At 46.4% G+C, this 17,232-nt stretch overlaps 1 long non-coding RNA gene across 4 annotated transcripts in view; it reads left to right on the top strand.

The window, feature by feature from the left end:
* LOC106739461 (uncharacterized) overlaps positions 1-17,232 on the top strand; it is a 37,975-nt gene that overhangs the window by 9,412 nt on the left and 11,331 nt on the right. The window contains exon 2 of one of the 4 annotated variants that reach the window (XR_002086879.2): positions 6,575-6,684. The exons of 1 other annotated variant lie outside the window; for it this stretch is intronic. This is a non-coding gene — a long non-coding RNA (uncharacterized LOC106739461). Of the gene's footprint in view, positions 1-6,556; positions 6,685-17,232 lie in introns of all 4 variants that reach the window. 2 more of the 4 variants (XR_002086880.2, XR_002086878.2) reach the window with 2 other exon arrangements.

Below are 17,232 nucleotides of genomic sequence, written 5' to 3'. Positions count from 1 at the left end.
TCCTGGATGACGTTGTGAAAGAGTTATCACACTCTCTCATGGGGCAGGGCTTTACTCTCATATTCACACCCCTGGCACCTCTTGTCTTGGTTTCTGTAGCATATGGTACCATTGAGAAGGAGGCAGTTGAGATGGGCACAATGGATGAAGCACCAGTCTGAAAAGCATGTGAAGTTCCCATGAGGCATAAAGTGGTCACTGGTCTCCCACTTCAAGGTGGCCTTGAAGACTTTGCCCTGGTTAGGTTTCACCTTCAGGTTACCAGTGTATTTGGCCCGCACAGCATCCTTCAGGAACTTCTCCAGGAAGGTCCTGATGCAGAGGGATGATGGTGATGCGGTTGGGTCTAGGAGAGCAAGACCCCCAGTTCCTGACACTCCTTGTACCATGTCCAGTAGGAGCTAATGTGCTTCCCAAAATGCTGCATGGCATTGCATGCTCAGCACCACAGCAAGGCAAAGTCTATACTATCTCTCCCAAACTTGCCTTCTATCAATCTGCTCAGGATGTTGGATGGTACCTGGCAATATTCTTCTTGGTAGTCTTAGGGCACTGGTGGCATCAGGGCAGGTCAGGAGACAGAAAGCATGGGTCACTACTGCAGCGTTGCAGAGGTCTTCTACACAAGGGATGTTAGCATGTCTCTGCTGATAGGAAATATGTAGGATCTTATTGCTGGTCTGTAGCAGCAGGTGTATCCATTTCCTGAAGAGCCACTTGATTTCAGCATCCGTTTTCTTGCAGAGGTATTCTGGGGACTGCTGAGCTTCTCAAGATGAACAAAATGTGGCGGATGAAGAAGGTGTTCAGGGCATCTATCTTCTGCCAGGGCAACAGCAGAGGGGAATCTAGCTTGTAGGCATCCTGCACAATCCCATGGATGGTCTCTTCTGGTGTCTGTCTTGGTGGCCGGTGGGCATGCCCAGGTTGGGGTAGCTCCTGCTCTCCTTCAGATGTCTCATGAACTTGCCTGGATCTTGACAGTGATGGCTGGGACAGTGCCACTGATGTGCAGGGTGTCACACTTGGTAGCATTGAAGAAGAGCCCCATCCACCCAGCTGCCTTGGAGCTGTTGTCTAGCATCTTCTGGAATTGTTCAGGCTCACTAGTAAGGAGGACTAGGTTTTTTATGTAGGCGGGGATGTTCATCTTGCATCCATAGAGGTTGATCCCTCCTGGGCCCTCTGCCACTACTCAGAGGAGTGGCGCTATAGCCCAGTTAAAGACAGTCATGTTGAGTGGGCAGCCTTGCCTCACCTCAGTCTGGATTGGAATGTCCTGGGTTTTACCCTCCGATGACCAGTGGTGGTAGTGAAGCCATCATAGAGCTCCTGGATGCATTGGATGGCTTGATCCAGCAACTCAAGCTCTTGGAAAGAGTTGGGGGCATGAGCCAAACATTGGAGAGGTCCAGCCACGTTACCACACACTGGCATCTTGCCCTCCTGGTGTCATCCAGGATCATCTGCAGCATGAAGTTGTGTTTATAGCAGCCCTTGTTGAAGAAAGCCTTTCTGGGTCAGGCTGATAAGGCCACCTTCACTACCCAGTCCGTGATCTGGGCTGCAAAGCAGCTGACCTGTAGCTTGTACCTGGTGGAGGAAAGGGTGATGCGTCTTTAGTTGTTCAGGTTATGCTTCCTTTTCTTGTGGATGAGCATAGTCATGGCTGTCTTCCAGGAGGTGGGCATGCAGCAGAACTCCTTGTACTGGTTGAAGAACAGCAACATGAGCATGAGGTATGACACAGGCTTCTCTAAGATATCCATAGGCCACAGAATGGGGTGGGCCACCCGGGTCATGGCCTTACCAACTTTTAGCACATTCATTTAGCTAGCTATGCAGTTAAAAAAAATAGCTATACTTTTTTAACCGGAATGACAATTGCATATTTTGGGGTTATATATATTAACATGCTAAAAGTTGCTGGATCCTCTTCCTGGATTGCTCTGCCTTCCCATGCTAGGATTTTGGGGCTTCTGTGGCAGAGGTGGTTGGGTTGTTTGTTGAGCTGCTGCATCCTTGAGGTTGCCTGACTGAGCAACAGCTGACAGCTCTTCAGTTACTCTGTTTATCAAAGCTTTGAAGGTCTAGAAAGCAGTGGACTTGCTGAGCCCCTCCATCTAGATCACCTTCCAGGGTGTGGTGGGTCTTTGCAGTGGCTTGAGCAATTTGGCTGCTCAAGGGGAGCCTGGGAAGCTGGGTTGGTGGCAGCAGGAGCCTCTGGAGTTCCTGGGGTATTCCTGAAGGCAGGGCTGCAGTAGCTTCTTGTGTCTGGGGGAGGAACACGGGGTGGAGGTCTGCATGGAATCATGACCAGAGCAGCTGGCCTTGCTTCATTAGGCTCCTTTGTCCTGGGCTGGTTCTGAGTAGTGGGCATGGCTGGAGCAACTGGTTGTGATGTGATGGGCTCCTTCATTGCAGGGTGGCTCTGGCACAATCAGGAGGGATTTCAGCAGTTTCAGTGCTTCTGCATGCATTGCAGAAGGCACAAAGGAATAACAGACACTTCTTGTGCATGCACTGGAAGTGCTACTGGAAGTCATTGGTGAGGCAGGCAGAGAGCAGACCTGATCTGAGCCAGAAAGGCTGAGAAGTAAATGTTTCAAAACTTCAATGTTTTTGAAGTTCAGTGTCCTTTAGAATGGTTTCCATGTTACCTTTCAGAGGAAGACACTGTTCCCCCACCTCACCATCCCTTTTGCTGTATCTAGCTATCCTTAATTAATTTTTTACTTGCCTTTGGCTGTCTGATCTCCAGCCTCATGGAAAACCCTGAAAAAACAGCAAGAATCTATATCAGATTATTATTTTGTGGCATAATGCACTTTACATGATGCTTCTTGCCAGACTTCGCATCTGCCCTCTCTAGGGTTGATCTGGTACAGATATACAGACACTTACTTCATAGTTCCACCTCCTATACTGGCTTCCCTGAGCTGATGAACTAGAAATAAGTGTCAGGCCACAGGAAGCTCCCACAGTCTAGATGTATCCAACCCTTTTCATAAAAGCCAGCCAGGAAATCACTTTGTTTGTGATACTAGGAAGAAGTCAGAGCATCTCTTCCTATGAAAATTGAGGGTGATCAGCCAACGTGTTCCAATGCAATCTATTTCCAACTAGTAAATATAACCCTTAGTTTATACATGACAAATTGCTTCAACTAAAAACCAGCCAACCTCCTCAGGTTTATGTTTTTATTTGGGGATAATGCAACGTCTTGTTTGCCTGGGTAAATCTGCTATAAGTGAAGTAACCTAACTTCAAACAATCCAAAATTAATCAACTTTATTTACCTGAGAAGGCTGAATCTCTGTAGGTGCATGTCTTTTTCAAACATAATCCAAACCGCACTCCACCCTTAAATTAAGCTTCTTAATTTAATTAATGTGAGATTAATTATTAAGAATATTAAGCGTTCATAGCACAATGATGAGAGCAGTCACCTGGAAGGAAGGAGCCTTGATCTCCAGTTCTGCTTCTAACAATGCTTATATATTTTACATTGATCAATCACTGCATAAAGTTCCTAAAAAAAATGCTAGGCTGCCAAATCACATGGACAATAAGCTGAATATGAGCCATCAGTGTACCTTTGTTGTGAAGAAGGCTAATGGTATACTGGGCTTTATTAGCAGAATTGTTGCCAGCAGATCAAGGGAATTGATTATTCTCCTCTACTCAGCACTGTTGAGGCCACATCTGGAGTACTGTGTTCAGTTTTGGGTCCCCCACTACAGAAACAATGTGGACAAATTGGAGAGAGTCCAGCGAAGGGCAACAAAAATGGTTTAGGGGGCTGGAGCACATGACTTCTGAGAAGTGGCTGAGGAAACTGGGCTTATTTAGTCTGGAGAAGAGAAGACTGAGGGAATTTAATATCAGCCTTCAACTACCTGAAGCGGGGTTCAAAAGAGGATGGAGTTAGACTGTTCTCAGTGGTGGCAGATGACAAAACAAGGAGCAACGGTCTCAAGTTGCAGCATGGGAAGTTTACATTAGGTATTAGGAAAAACTCTCTCACTAGGAGGGTAGTGAAGCACTGGAGCAAGTGTGTGGAATCTCCATCCTTGGAGGTTTTTAAGACCCGGCTAGACAAAGCCTTGACTGGGATGATCTAGTTGGGGCTGGTTCTGCTTTGCGCACGGGGTTGGATTAGATGACTTCCTGGGGTCTCTTTCAACCCTAATTTTCTGTTTCTATGATTGTATGATCATGTCTCCTCTTACTTTCTAGCCCCATGAATTTTTCTTTCTTTACTGCAGAGCTGCATGACTTCAACAAGAGGGATATGGAATAATCCTAGCCTAGTCTTGCCAGTAGGCCAGTGTTAATGAATGTGTGTAAGTGCCCACTAATGGGAGGAAATGAGGAGGCAGCACAAGAACCTTCAAATATACAGCCATTTTTCAGAGCTGGCTTTAAATAAGAAGTGACATGAAAGACTGTACCCTAGCAGGAAACATAATTTACTGATATTGCAAACACAAATGGTATGAAATATAAAGAATGAATACTTCTCTCTCAGTTGTAAAGAAAAATAATGGCAAAGAACCTTAAATGTTTTGATGATGTAGCTCATGATTATACAACATTTTGAACATATAAATCAATAGTAAGAATGGATGAAGGGGGGGAGGTTGTTTTGGCAGTGTTTATTGCTCATTCAATATCAGTTTCACACTTGAGGCATTTCTGGCTATGAAACTTGTGAAGCATGATTTATTAAGTGAGAAGATATCTTTTATTGGACATATTTTACAGCTGGGAGGAGCACATCTCTCCAAACTATAAAGCTAGTCCAATAGAAGATATTACCTTACCTCACAGATCTTGCTTCTCACATATTCCCTGGATCACCATAGCTATATCACCACCATGGGAAACTCCTAGCAGCCAGGATGTCAGTAAAAGCCAAAGAAACAAACACAATCTGGAGGACCAGAGAGATCCAGCAAAGGTCAGAGGCTGTAGCATAGCCTAGAGGTCACAAAAACGTTCTGAATGATAGCTTCTGTTTCTGGTATGTTAATTCAGACCTTCACAGAATAGTTATAATCATAGTTTATGGACAGTCAAACAGAAGTCCATAAGTATATTCTCAAAAGCTTGAGATAACAAAAATACTGAAATCAACAATATTCTACTGTGGATCCAAAACTACTGCTCTTCCACTTAGTTGTATCATATAACAACAGTTCTTGCATGAGTTTCTAGTGCAAATCAGCACCCCCAGACCCCTTTCTACCCCTTTTGCAAGACAATTTTGGTACTCACCAACAGCAGACAGTACACACAAGCACATGATGGCAGCTACAGAAACGTGTCGCAGACAATGACTGAAGAGAACAGATCCACACAGGAGACTATATTTTGGTGCATGTCAGTCCCACAATGCACCACACAAAGCAGCTGACTGCAGGCTTGCACCACACTGATCACATAAGAGTGAATTTACCTTGCATATAATTAATTTTTCATATAAAAAGGGTCATCACATAAGAGCGAATTTGCACATACAGAACCCACATAAAGTGAGGGAAACCTGTGCACACAGAAGATAGTTTAAGAGGAATATAGAATGCCTTTCATACCACTGTAATAGAAGAGAACAAGAAGTAGAATACTTTTAATCTGCATGCAAACAGAGATAAGAAAAAGGGTTTATATTATTGTAGGTCAAAATGATAGAAGAGAGGAGCTATCATGTAAGTAGCAAGGTAAAATCCTACGCACTGGAAGGAAATCCTGTTAGCACCCAGATGCACACTCACTTCCAAGCACATGCAGAAAAGTATGATATGTCAAATTGAAATGTACAAGTAGATAAAAATCAAGGTCAAGGCTGTGCTTCATTAGAGGCTGGGGATGAACATATACAAGCTACCTCTGAAGGGCTGATATTAAGCCATTATATGTGAGGTGTGAATTGAGGACTGATGGAATGCAAAATGGGAAACAATCATGTGTCTATATATAGATGTGGATGATTCTGGTAACAGGATACAAATAAATAAGATGTCATATGTTAGGAAATGTATTGGTCAGTAATTTGTCTTATTATTGCTGTGGTTTAGTTAGAAAATTTAAATGACAAAAATTACAACCTGCTATGTAAAACAAAATACATGGGGTGGGGAAAAAAAGTCTATGTGATCGGATGGGACTGCTTGGAGCCTGGTCCAATAAGGGTGAAAGTGCAAGAGGCAAAAGAGGCTTTAGGCCTTACTGCCAGACAGCAGACCTGCTGTTGAGTTCTTTGAATCTATAAGCCAGGTCAGCAAGGTGCAAAGTGATAAAGGGAAAAGAAAATGTGGGAAGCTAGAACAAAAGTGATGTAAAAAATGAGGAGCACCGGTTCCTATTTCAAATAATTCATTGTGTTTTTTATGTCTTTTCCTATTCTGGCTTGGTGTTACTCTCAAGGCAGGTCTCTTGTTTAAGTTGCTTGGGAGTGAGTTTTATCCATTCAGAGATGGGAGAAAGAAACGCACTGTTTTTCTGGGGGGTCTTGCTTATTCTTCCTGCTTTGTTTTCCTCTCCTGCACTTCAGATTTGTTTAATTTCTCAGGAGCGTATAAGATTTGATGATCCTAAAGCAGCTATATATCTACAGACAAACCAAACAAACTTTAACGAGAAAGTTACTAGCCATGGATGGTGAGTGCCAAGGTAGGCAAGGTAAGAAATTATTTTTTTCTTAAAATTAATTCATTCAGAGGCATGCATTTCACAAAAGGAAAATTGCACCTGACAACCATTTAGGTGATTTCAGAGAAATTTAGTTTGGAGATTAAGAGGAACTTTCTGACTATGAGGGTGGTCAGGCATTGTAATAGGCTAACTAAAGAATCCATGGAATTCCCATCCTTCGAAGTTTTCAAGAACAGGTTAGACATCTCTGGCTGGGTTAGTTTAGTCAGGGGTGATTCTGCCTTGAGCTAGAGATTAGACTAGATGACCTCATGAGATCCCTTCCAGGCCTACTTTCATGTGATCCTATGACAATGACAATGCAGAAGTTGTGCTACATATATATTATTATGTCTTTGCATGATACTTGGTGCTTTGGATATCTAAGTTTTACATTTCTGATGGAAAACAACATCAGAAAACAACTTCTTTATGGCAGACATTGTAAAATGTTTGTTATACTCATGTTGTCCTTTGACTCCTGAGGATTTATTAGCCAGAGTTCCAATAAACTAAAATTTATAGACCATCTTCGTGAATTCACTGCAACATTTCCAGCAATATATAAAGCATTTGATAGTAGTTATCAATATGCATATTTCATAGATTTCATAGACATTAGGGCTGGAAGGGACCTCGGAAGATCATCGAGTCCAGCCCCCTGCCCAAGGGGCAGGAAGTCAACTGGGGTCATAGGATCCCAGCAAGATAAGCATCCAAATTTCTCTTGAAGGAGTTCAGTGTGGGTGCTTGAACCGCCTCCAGCGGCAGGCTATTCCAGACCTTGCGGGCTCGGACAGTAAAGAAATTATTCCTTATGTCCAGCCTGAAACGGTCTTGCTGGAGTTTATAACCATTTGACCTTGTCATCCCTTGGGGCGCTCTGGTGAACAATCATTCCCTCAGATCCTGGTGAACACCCCTGAATAACTTATAGGTGGCCATCAGATCGCCCCTGAGCCGGCACTTTTCCAGGCTAAAGAGCCCCATAGCTCTCAGCCTGTCGTCATAAGGTCTGTTTTCCTGACCTCTGAACATGCGTGTGACTCTTCTCTGGACTCTCTCAAGCTTATTCACATCCTTTTTGAATTGTGGAGCCCAAAACTGGACACAATACTCCAGCTATGGCCTCGCCAAGGCCAAGTACAACCGAAGAATGACGTCCCGGGATTTACTTGAGAAGCATCAATGGATGCAAGCTAGCATTTTGCTTGCTTTACTAGCTGCAGCATCACATTGAAGGCTCATGTTCATCTTGTGGTCAATCATGACCCCCAAGTCCTTTTCATCTGGAGTGACAGCCAACGTAGCACTGCTGAGTCTATAAGGATGCTGCAGGCTTTTCCTCCCAAGGTGGAGAACCTTGCATTTTTTGGTGTTAAACACCATCAGGTTCTCATCCACCCATTTGCTGAGCCTGTCCACGTCAGCCTGGATTGCCCTCCTGTCCTTAGGTGTGGACGCTTTACCCCAGAGTTTGGTATCATTGGCGAACTTGGCCAGTCTGCTTCTGACTCCAATGTCCACATCTTTAATGAAGATGTTGAACAATACAGGTTCAAGGACAGAGCCTTGGGGGACCCCACTGGTCACAGGGCATCATGACGATTGACTTCCGTCAACCACCACCCTCTGGGTCCGATCACGGAGCCAATTCCCCAGCCAGCAGATCGTGGTGGACCCAAGGCCACAGTTGGCCAGTTTTGCCAAGAGGTGATCATGGAATACGAGATGGAAGGCTTTTTTGAAGTTAAGATATATGACATCAATCTCCTCTCCCTTGTCCAGGTAATAGGTCACCTGGTCATAGAAGAAAATGAGATTGGTCAAGCAAGATCTACCCGCAACAAAACCATGCTGGGTATCCCTCAGGATATTGCCATCAGCTAGTCTGTTAAGGATGACCTCCTTAATAATCTTTTCCAAGACCTTGCCCAGGATAGAGGTCAGGCTGATGGGCCTGTAGTTTGCCGGATCCACTTTCCTCCCTTTCTGGAAGATAGGCACCACATTGGCCTTCTTCCAGTCTTCGGGTACTTCACCAGAGTGCCAGGAGTTCTCGAAGATCCATGCCAGGGGCTGGGCTATGATGCTAGCCAGCTCCCTGAGTACCCCAGGGTGTAAATTGTCAGGGCCGGCTGACTTGAAGGTATCCAGCCTCTCAAGGTGTTCCTTCACGAGGTCAGCATTGATGGAGGGCAGGGAATCTTCCTCACCCGGGCCTCCCTGTCCCATAATGGACATGGGTGTCCTGTGGGACTGATGAAAAACCAATGCAAAGTACCCATTTAATAGGTTGGCTGTTTCTTGGGCATCGGTTGACAGTTGTACCATCTAGTTTAGCAGAGGTCCAATGTTGCCCTTGCTTTTCCTCTGGCTCCCCACATATCTGAAAAAGGACTTTTTATTGTCTTTGATACATGTAGCTAGCTGGATTTCCATCACAGCCTTGGCTTTCCTGGTTCACTCCCTGCAGGACCGGACCAGTGCAGAATATTCCTCCTTGGAGGTGGATATTCATAGATTCATAGATTCATAGATGTTAGGGTCAGAAGGGACCTCAATAGATCATCGAGTCCGACCCCCTGCATAGGCAGGAAAGAGTGCTGGGTCTAGATGACCCCAGCTAGATGCTTATGTAACCTCCTCTTGAAGACCCCCAGGGTAGGGGAGAGCACCACCTCCCTTGGGAGCCCGTTCCAGACCTTGGCCACTCGAACTGTGAAGAAGTTCTTCCTAATGTCCAATCTAAATCTGCTCTCTGCTAGCTTGTGGCCATTATTTCTTGTAACCCCCGGGGGCGCCTTGGTGAATAAATACTCACCAATTCCCTTCTGTGCCCCTGTGATGAACTTATAGGCAGCCACAAGGTCGCCTCTCAACCTTCTCTTGCGGAGGCTGAAAAGGTCCAGTTTCTCTAATCTCTCCTCGTAGGGCTTGGTCTGCAGGCCCTTAACCATACGAGTGGCCCTTCTCTGGACCCTCTCCAGGTTATCCGCATCCCTCTTGAATTGCGGCGCCCAGAATTGCACGCAGTACTCCAACTGCAGTCTGACCAGCGCCCGATAGAGGGGAAGTATCACCTCCTTGGACCTATTCATCATGCATCTGCTGATGCATGATAAAGTGCCATTGGCTTTTTTGATGGCTTCGTCACACTGCCGACTCATGTTCATCTTGGAGTCCACTAGGACTCCAAGATCCCTTTCCACCTCTGTGCCACCCAGCAGGTCATTCCCTAGGCTGTAGGTGTGCTGGACATTTTTCCTCCCTAGGTGCAGCACTTTGCATTTCTCCTTCTTGAACTGCATTCTGTTGTTTTCTGCCCACTTGTCCAACCTGTCCAGGTCTGCTTGCAGCTGTTCCCTGCCCACCGGCGTGTCCACTTCTCCCCATAGCTTTGTGTCATCTGCAAACTTGGACAGAGTACATTTCACTCCCTCGTCCAAGTCGCTGATGAAGACATTAAAGAGTATCCAAGGACCGAGCCCTGCGGGACCCCACTGCCCACATCCTTCCAGGTCGAAACCGACCCATCCACCACGACTCTCTGGGTGCGACCCTCTAGCCAATTCGCCACCCACCGGACTGTGTAGTCATCCAAGTCACAGCCGCTTAACTTGTTCACCAGTATGGGGTGGGATACCATATTGAAGGCCTTCCTGAAATCTAAGTATACGACATCCACCCCTTCTCCTGTGTCCAGGCATTTCATAACCTGGTCATAAAAAGAGACTAGATTGGTCAGGCACGATCTGCCTGCCACGAACCCGTGCTGGTTTCCCCTCAGCATAATTTGTCCTGCCGGGCTCTCGCAAATGTGAGCCTTGATAATTTTTTCAAAGATTTTGCTGAGGATGGAGGTGCGACTGACTGGCCTATAGTTGCCCAGGTCCTCCTTCCTCCCCTTCTTGAAAATGGGGACCACATTGGCCCTTTTCCAGTCCTCCGGGACTTGGCCCGTGCACCACGAGCGTTCAAATATTCCCGCCAGTGGCTCTGCAATGATGTCGGCCAGTGCCTTCAGCACCCTCAGATGGAGCTCATCCAGGCCTGCTGACTTAAAGGCATCCAGTTCTTCCAAGTGACTCTGCACCATCTCAGGGTCTACGCATGGAAGTCTGGCGCCTTGCTGCTGCCTCTCTACAACCCCAGTTAGAGACTTGTCATGCCCCTCGCTTAGGAACACTGAGGCAAAGAACTCGTTGAGGAGTTCAGCCTTGTCCCCCCTGTCCGTCACCAATTGTTTCTGCCCATTTAGCAGGGGTCCTATTCCTCCCTGGGCCTTCCTTTTACTCCCTATATATCTAAAAAACAATTTCTTGTTGTCCTTTACTTGGGATGACATCCTCAGCTCCATGGTAGCTTTGGCCCGTCTAACTGCCTCCCTACAAGCATGAACAGAGGAGGTATACTCCTCTTTGGTGATCTCTCCCTGTTTCCACTTTTTATGTGCTCCCCTTTTGGCCCTTAGGCTGCCCTGGATTTTTGTGGTCAGCCAGGGAAGCCTTCTGGCCCCTTTCCCTCTTTTACCTCACACGGGGATCGTCTCGCTTTGTGCCTGAAGGATCGTTTCCTTAAGGCACAGCCACCCTTCTTGGGCTCCCATCACTTCAAAACTCCTACTCTGCAGTGCGTCCTTGAACTAATCGCCTGAGTTCATTTAAATCAGCTTTCCTAAAGTCTAGCACTTTCACCCTACTAGTTACCTTACCCACTCGACATCTTATGGTGAATACTATTATTAGGTGATCACTATCCCCCAGATGGCTACCGATCTGTAGGTCCCCTACCATGTCGTCCCCCGTTGCCAATACCAGATCCAGTATGGCATTCCCCCTAGTGGGACCGTGTACCTCCTGAGTCAGGTGGAGGTCCTGTACACAGGTTAGAAACCTGCGTGAGCGGTGGGACTTTGCTGTCTGTGTCTCCCAGCAGATGTCCAGGTAGTTTAGGTCCCTCATGACTACCGCCTCTTTAGCTTTTATGGTCTCCGAGAGCTGCCTCAGGAGCCCCGAATCTATTTCTTCCCCTTGATGTGGGGGTCTGTAGCAGACCCCTACCACCAAATCCCTTTCTCCTTGCCCCCCATGTAGCCTAACCCACAATCCTTCTACTTCCTCAACCTTGGATTCTGTCTCGATGAGGGTCGATGTATATTGCTCACTAACATAGAGCACAACCCCTCCCCCTTTTTTCCCCCACCCTGTCCTTTCTGTACAATTCTTAAACTAAATGTTGCCTTGTGAAATTTTGCAGCTTTGTTCTAGGAATAATGGTGTTTTTTCCATTGTAGGGAAAAGATAACCTTAATTATGATATGAAAGACAAAAAATTTAAAATTAGCCCATTTTATGTATCATCTGTATAAATAACGATATACATCTATGTCCTAGTTTTGATAAAACACTTACTTTCATCTTCTCTGGTGTTCTAAATCCATTAAGACACATGTTCTCTAAACAAAGAGATAATCCAGTAACTAATAAATCATATAAACCTTGAGAAATCCAGATACTTAGTACTTTCTGGTGTAAATGCAGTTAATGATTATTCTTTAAAATTAGTTTTACTTATCATTGATATGGTGGCATCAGTATTTGATGCATCATGCAAGAGATGGATCCAGAGCAGGTGCAATGGCATTGTTGTACCCACCTTTAGTACCATGCTGTGGAGCAGCAACCTGGGGCTTATTTTAGGTCTCTGAAGAAGATACGAATCTTCTCTACTTTCAGCACTTCCTCCCTTACCCTTCATGCTCAGTAGTACCTCCCCTCCCCTCCCATTCCACAAACTGTAGCTGCATTGTCCATGGATAACCCAGGGATATGGGAGCTGCAGAGCCACTCTTACCATTCTCCAGCCAGGCTGTGCAGGGAGCCAGGCTCAGCCAGGGGCAGTGGCAGCAATGTCAGTAGTGGGGGCAGGGTGGGTTTCCCGTCCCTGCCTGCCCCTCCTTCCCCAGTGTTCCTCACCATCCCAGGAACAGGCTCAGAGAGGGGGAACCCACCTGCCATTGTCCCTGGATGAACCCGGCTCCTCACACAACTCCAGCTGGGATAATGTTGGCAGCAGGCAGGTTTTCCCGTCCTGTGTAAACCAAAGGCATAAGGAGAGATGGCAAGAGGTGAAAGGGGTGGGGAAGTGTAATTACACACAGAGCATAATGAAGGGGGCGCCAAGAGCAGGGAGAGGGAGAAGATGCTTACTTGATTAGGGGCTTTAAAAAGTCCAAGATGGCTTTAAGTACATTTCTTAGCCAAACTCCTTTAGCCTCACAGGGTGTGTCCAGATGAGTGTGCCCATGACTCTTGCAGCATCTCAAACCCCTTTGAGACACTGCAAGACACATGTGCGGACCAAAAAAAAATTCCCTGCACTGCAGGTTTGCAGCGCAGCAATGTTAGATACCTGGATATCAAGGTGTCAAAAAAAACCACCCGAGCGAAAAAAGTGGGGCAGGGAACCAGACCAAGGTAACTGAAGGCTTGGTCCTCCAGAGAGATGCTCTGGAGGCCAGCCAGAACATCTCTATGGCTGGCCCTTGATCGGGTGCTGAAGCATGCTGCCTGCCTGTGTGGGGCAAGCAACAGTGCAGGCTGCAGGGACCTGGATCCAGCTTCATGCCAGGTAAGCAGGGAGTTGGGGGAGCTGGAGTAGGAGACCATGGGGGGCCCCCCACCTGGCCCTATCCTCCTGCTTGCTCCCCCCTCGTTTCTTCAGTTCCCCAATTGCTTCCACAGCTCTCCCGTTTCCCTTGCTCCCTGATTGTTTCTCCTGCTCTCCCCTCATTTTTCCTGCTCCCCCCAGCTCTCCCCTCATTTCCTCTGCTCTCCGATCACTTCCCCTGCTCTCCCCTTGTTGCCCCTGCTCTCCCCAGCACTATCATTTCCCCTGCTCTCCCCAGTTGTCCCCTCATTTTCCCTGCTCTCCCCTTGTTTCCCCTGCTCTCCTCAGATCCCTGATCACTTCCCCACCTAGCCCCACTCCCTCCCTCCCTCCCCACCACACGGCCCAACCTTACCAGCAGCAGCAATGATGATTGGAGCGCTTGGAGCCTCATGGCGCAGAGCAGCGGGGGGCACTGGGGATTGGCCCTGGCCACCTGGCACCCACACTGCTGCTGCTGTATCGCGCAGGTGTGGCTTGGCTTGGCACTGCATGACACCAAGCACTATCTGGCAGCTCTGGCTGTTACCTAGGCCTGGCACTGCTCCATCCCAGTGGCCCTGAGCTGCCTGACAGCCGGCGGCACCCTGCACTCACTCTGCATGGCGGGGCTGTGCCATGAAGTTCCAGCAGCCCTGACAGCCTCTGCTGCAGCCGGTGAGTGCAGGGATGCTGGGGCTGGGCAGGGCAGCGACTGAGGGCTGGGACTGGGCGAGGAAATGATCGGGGGGGCTGGGGGAGGGAGCAGGGGCTGGGGCCAGATGGGGGCACGTAGGCCTTGTGGGGGAGGGGGAGATAGCCCCTTCAGGAAGCATGTGGGCCCTGTTGGGGGGCTGTGGGCACGTGTTGGGGGACTTTGGCTCTGTTGGGGGGCTATAGCCTACCAGTGCCTCTATTGTCATAATAAAATAGATTCTAAATATCTATACACTTTGGCATTTACTTTTGGCTTTTTTGTCATAGAAAAATCAGAGCTGGCCCTACACCCTTCGCTCACCGGGATGTGCAGTGCTGAACAGCACTGATATGCCAGTGCCCTGCCCCTGCCCTTGCCCCTCACTCTCAATCCACAGCCTGCCCCTCACCCAAGGCCCCTCACTCCTGACCTACCCAAGGGACAGCCATAGAGATGCTCTGGCTGGCTACCAGTGTATCTCTTTGGAGGACCCAAACCTCCGGCTGCCTCAGGACACGGTCCTGGACCATGCCCTGCCCTGCTTTTTTTCTGTGGATTTTTGTTTTTTGATACCTGGATATCCAGGTATCAAATTTTGAACGCCCGCTGCAAATATGCAGCGTAGGGAACATTATTTGTTCCCAGCTTGCCTGTTGTCGTGTCTCAAACTGCTTTGAGACGCAACAAGAGGCCGTGCAGGCTCATCTTGACATGCCCACATAGGCCATCAGACTATCCAAGGTAGGCACTAGTTCCCATACAAATATTAACATTAGTTATTTTTGTTTTGTGACCTGTTTTTTCCACCTCACATTCAGCAGGCCTATACCAAAGTTTCCATTAGATAGGTCTTTCTACCTTCATATAAAATTTCAATTGTTTTCCATTTAAGGCAAACTTGTGTGGGTGCACATGTAGCATATTATCAAGCCATATTTCACCACTATTGCTCTAATACATGTTGTTTATATTAACTGTGTCTTGTTACCAGCATCTGCATCTATATATATGTGTGTGTATGCGTGTGTGTGTGTGGTATATAACACAGACAGACACACCCAGCATTAGAAAAATCCTCCAGAATATTTAATTGTCTACCTAGGATAAAGTGTTCGTGAATGTTCATGTCTATAAATACTTCACACGCAACAGTCAGCAAAGTGACGTTAGCATGGTTAACTCATATGACTCTCATACTATGATACTGAGCAACTTAGAATTGCATACATATTATATCATGCAACCAAGCTATCTTCAGTTTATTTATTATTGACATCATTATTGGTACCTTAATCACTGAAATTTATGAATTTTCTTCAATACCAGGTCCATACTATTAATAATGGTCTATAAATATGTGTTGATGCACATAGTTATGCAAGTATTTTCAAGAACACCTAACATTCATAATGTTTTGTGATCCACATAATTGACTTGATTTTCCAAACCTGCAGAGTATCCAACACCTTCCACATAGTTTAATATTTTTTGAGTTAGAAAAATCAGATTGCTTTTTGGGAAATCTAAATAAGAACTTAGGAGCCAGCCTTTTTGTATTCCAGTTGTGCCTCGAAGCACCATCTAAGAGCATAGAATCAGTTACAAGGCCCTTGTCCTGAATTTTCTTCTTCAAAAGATCAAGAGTAGTAGAAGAGACTGGAAAATATAAGTGTAGATAGTGTAAGAGCCAGGTGGCATGGGTGTTCAGTGGGCAAGGACTTTGGTCACACCACACAGTGGCTGGGTGATGCATGGCTTTGGCAGCAGGGGAGTGGGGAGGCGCCATCCATGCTGACCCTGGGTAGCAGTGAGAAGCAGCAGCGAGGGCCAGGTCCTTGTGCTATACAAATTGCCAATTGCTCAAATCACGAGTGAGACCTTATGAGGGAAGAGAAGGCAAGATGCCGCATTTATTGATTAAGTGCTTAATGCACACACACACCACATTCATACCCCAATTTCTGTTCTGCACTGGTATACATTACCAGTCTTATCAGTGCTCGGTTCAACTTAGTGGCCAGCTAAGTTGATCATGAGTAGGAGATGGGCTCCTGCTGGTCCATCTTGTTTGACGAACCGATGCTCCAGGATGACATGCAGAACAAGACCAAAAATTGATACGTCTTACCCCATCTTTTACGGCCTTGTCAACTCACCCAGTCCTCTGGGCTTTTGCTGGGTTATCACTGTGTTCTTTCTTGAAGGTCAATTGCCATTGTTCTCTCACTATTCTGGGGTGAATTTTTCTTGTTTGGTCTTTTATCTGTCTTCATTCTTCAGCCAGTCGCCAGGTGATGTTTTCCTTTTCCACAAACACACTCTCACCCATACAGCATACAAAAGAGTAAAAGGTTGAGCACTTATGTCATGCTACAGAACAATACAAAATGGAGTTTCTTAAGGCAATGCAAAACTCAAGAAAATACATAAAATTAAAAGCAATAGGCAAAAAGTCTATTTTAATAACACTTGTACTGGCCCACCCTAAATCCAAGTCAGATCATTGGGGTTTGCAGCTGCAAAAAAGTGCCAACAGCAAAAGTTACCATCGGCCTGAGTTCACATGTGAAATCCATGTTAATCATGGTCTCTTAGATCCTAGTCCAATGTCTTAATTATAAAACCATTTTCCCCATTTATCTATTTTATACATCTTAGCCTTACTCTGTTGGCTTAGAATTGTGTGTCCTTCTATGACCAGGTGGCATATCACTTGGACAAAAGAGAAGAGATTGATGTCATATATCTTGACTTTAAAAAAGCCTTTGATTTGGTGTCCCATGATTTCCTCATGGAAAAATTGGCCAACTGCAGCCTCGGCTACATCACAGTCTGATAGCTGGTGAATTGGCTCCAAGGTCAGACCCAGAGAGCAATAATCGATGGAAGTAAATCATCATGGTGCTCCACAACCAATGGGGTCCCCCAAGGCTTTGTCCTTGGACTTATACTTTTTAACATCTTTATTAACAGTGTGGACATTGGTGTCAGAAGCAGACTGGCCAAGTTCACCAGTGACACCAAACTTTGGGATAAAGCGTCCACTCCTCAGGATAGGCTGGTGATCCAGGCCAACCTTGACAGGCTCAGAAAATGGGTGGATGAAAACCTGATGACATTCAATACTGAAAAATGCAAGGTACTCCACCTAGGGAAAAAAACCCCGCATCACACTTATAGGCTTGGCA

The sequence above is a fragment of the Alligator mississippiensis genome, chromosome 2, assembly GCF_030867095.1.
Source record: "Alligator mississippiensis isolate rAllMis1 chromosome 2, rAllMis1, whole genome shotgun sequence".
NCBI lineage: Eukaryota > Metazoa > Chordata > Crocodylia > Alligatoridae > Alligator > Alligator mississippiensis.
This window is presented reverse-complemented; position numbering and strand designations above follow the sequence as displayed.